The following is a 3376-nucleotide window of genomic DNA, read 5'->3' as shown; positions in this document are numbered from 1 at the left end:
TCACACATACAGTCAGAAAATATCACACCTCCAATGGTACAGTTAACCATGCATGGGCCTGGATCACTACATTTTTTAGGTGTATTTCCCATTAAAGCAGATATAGAACTACCTAAAGGAATAGTTTCTAATTCATTAAATTTATCTTTATGTATGCACAACTCTTTTAGAAACTTTACGTATTTAGGTACTTGTTGAATAACATCAAAAAGGGGAACAGTTACCTCGACCCTTTTGAAGATTTCTACCATTTTGGGATCAAGTTCCATCAACTTTCTGGGCTTCTTAGCAAGGTGTGGAAATGGAATAGGAGTGGCGTCGTTTATAGCTTCAGCTTGCTGGGGTTCTGCCTTCCTTGGTTGGGCTGCTACTGCTTCAGCCATGCCTTGTGCTTCATCTTCTTCTTCAACATCCTCTACCTCAACCGTATTCGCAGCTGGGGCGTGTTCTGGCGGGCTTGATTCCTCTGGATTCCTCTCTTGCAGTGTGGTTCCAGATCTCAGGGTAATAGCATTGATGCCACCCTTGGGGTTAGGTAATGGTTGAGAGGGGAGTCCACCAGAGCTTGAAGACTGGTTGTTAGAGTTATTCAGTGATCCAATCTGTGAGATAAGGGCTTGCAAGGTAGAGTTCAGACCATTTAGAGTAGAAGTAAGGTTATTTTCCATGGCTTGTTGTCTCCGATCAATAGATTGTAGTAACTCATCATTAGGAGATGAAGAGGGATAAGTGATCTGAGGGGTCTGCTGAGATGCTTGAGGCTGCCTTAGATGAGGTGCTCTGTAGGCCTGGTTCTGATTATGCTGCCTGAAGTTGTTATTGTTATTCAACCTCTGGTTTCCATTGTTATCTCTGCCTACTCTGTTATGATTGTCCTCCATCCTTGGTTAAAATTGTCTCTTCAACCTTGGTTGGGGTTATCCTGCCATCCATGGTTGTAGCTGCCACCTTGATTGTACCCTTGATTGGGGCGGTCATAGAAGTTATGAGTGGCTGCCACAGTGTGGTCTTCCTGTTGGAGTTGCAGACACTCATCAGTATAATGACTGTAATCGGCACAGATCCCGCATACTCTTTGTGGAACCAACTATTGGCTTTGCTGTGCTGGAGAAGGCTGAACTTGCTGAGCTTGTTGTTGACTCAGTTGCATCTGCTTCAGTAAGTTGGTCATTTCACATAAACTCTGAGTTAGAGCAGCAGTCTCTTTGCTAAAGGATACCTCTGCAATAGCTCTTGACTGACTTTGTTTCTGCCTGTGATTCTTAGTAGATTCAGCTAAGTCGCTGATCAACTGCCATGCCTCATTCGTAGTCTTGTACTTTTTCATGGACCTATTGCTAGCACCTTCCAATGTGGTCTTATCTTGAGATTTCATGCCCTGTGTAAAGTAGCCGAGCAACACTATCTTGTCAATCATATGGTGGGGACATGCTTCCAGAAGATTATTGAAGCGCTCCCAATATTCGTAGAGAGTCTCAGATTCATCCTGAACGATCATGGAAATGTCTTTTCTTAGTTTATCGGTAACCTCAGCTAGAAAGAATTTCTCCAAAAATTCTCTTCTAAGCGTATCCCAGTTAGAAACAGTTGCTCCGGGTTAAGTGTAATACCACTCTCTTTCCTTTCCCTCAAGAGAGAATGGGAAGGCTTTTAACAGAATAGAAGTTTCGTCAGTACCATCACGCTTAACAGTAGAACAAGCTGTCTGAAAATCCCTAAGGTGCTTGATAGGCTCTTGAGCAGGTAAGCCATGAAACTTGGGCATCAAGTTGAGTAGTGCAGTCTTTATTTCAAAGTCCACAGCCACTATTGGGTGGTGTGCCTGGTATGGCTGTAGTGTAAAATCAGGGGCTCCAGCCTCCTGGATAGTGACTCTCCTAGGTGCTGCCATGTCACCTGCACGTAAATCAACTAAATTAGTAGAGAGGGAGCTTGTTTCTTCCTTAAATGACGTTTCACATTCATCCTCAGAGAGGACTAGCCGACGCCGAGCTTGCCTTATACGTGAAATAGTTCTTTCAATCTCAGGGTTAAATACTGGCAAGCTTGGATCAAGAAGTGAACGCGTCATTTAATGAAAGAAACGTGCAGCTCATAGTAACAGAATAAAAAGAAAAATGCAATTAAATAAAATCCAATCAATAAATTATCACACTATTGCAACTCCCCGGCAACGGCGCCAAAAATTGACGTGAGCGGAAATTGGCATATTAAGAATTAATTAGAAAAATGGCGTTGCGTGTACAGTTCTTAACCGGCGAAAATCCACTTATCAATTTAGAAAAGAGTTGTCACAAATTTTGGAAATAAAATACTGGGAGTATGAGTCCCAGGTCGTCTCCCAACGAGTTGCAGGAAGATGTGCTATTTTATCAATCAGAAGTTTTCCAAATGGGTTTTGAGTTTGATGAACAAAAAATTAAATTAGAGAATTTATATGATTTAAATAAAATCTTGACCGGGAGAAGATTAATTGGAAGTTCTATCCTTGTTGAAATTTTGTCAAGATCAATTAATAATTAGTCATTATTTTCATTTAGTTAACCCTCAACGAATGAAGGAAAGTCAAATTAAAAGTCAACTTCTATTCACAAGTCCTAATCCTCTCCCTTAGGAAGGATTAGAGTTAGTGACTAACAAGCCAACCAACAATGAACCTATTACAATTGAACTCTTGAGTATTCCAACTCAAGGTTCTCCTTTTAATCAACTCCCAATCAAGTTGGGGAACTACTCCATCATCATAAATGTAGACTTCACAAAATCAATGGGGGAAATAAGAAGAGACATAATAAAAAATAATGAAAGAGATTAATTAAAAGTAAAAATAGATTTGTATTAATAAACTATGAAAATAATCCAATATCAACTCTGGACAAATTAAGAATATGGAAGAGTAAATGAAAAGTAAATAACAAACTATAATGACCAGTTCCAGAGGTAGACTCTCCTCAAAAGCTAAAGCCAAAAAATCTTCAAATCCTAATTTATGAATGTCAAAAAAAGAGAAACCTAGGGGAGGAGTAAAATCATATCTAAAAACTCGAAATTATGCGGAATGAATTGTTCCTTTTGTCTCTGCATGTTCCCTGGCTCTAATCTGTGTTTCTGGGCCAAAAACTAGGTTGAAATACGGCCCAGAATCTATGCCAGCGACTTCTGTAATTCTACAGATCGCGCACGTCACACAGCCGCATCGTCCACGCGTTCGCGTCACTCAGCGTTTTTCGTACCACGCGTGCGAGTCGTCCATGCACTCGCGTCATTCTTGCAGCTTCCAATCCACGCGGTCGCATCAGGCATGCGAGCGCGTCACTGTGAAAAAAAGCAGTGAAAAAGAAAAAGGTTGCGAAAAAAAATTACGAAAAATAAAGAA

The 3376-nt window shown here is 40.7% G+C and overlaps 1 non-coding gene across 1 annotated transcript; it reads left to right on the top strand.

The window, feature by feature from the left end:
* The first annotated feature begins 1411 nt into the window (after nt 1–1411).
* LOC112804146 (small nucleolar RNA R71) lies at nt 1412–1519 on the top strand. The gene has a single exon (XR_003202765.1). It is a non-coding gene; the product is annotated as a small nucleolar RNA R71 (small nucleolar RNA).
* Nucleotides 1520–3376: the final 1857 nt, after the last annotated feature.

This window comes from Arachis hypogaea, chromosome 5 (assembly GCF_003086295.3).
Source record: "Arachis hypogaea cultivar Tifrunner chromosome 5, arahy.Tifrunner.gnm2.J5K5, whole genome shotgun sequence".
Classification (NCBI taxonomy): Eukaryota; Viridiplantae; Streptophyta; class Magnoliopsida; order Fabales; family Fabaceae; genus Arachis; species Arachis hypogaea.
Note: the sequence above shows the minus strand (reverse complement) of the source record. Positions and strands in the feature narration are given on the sequence as shown.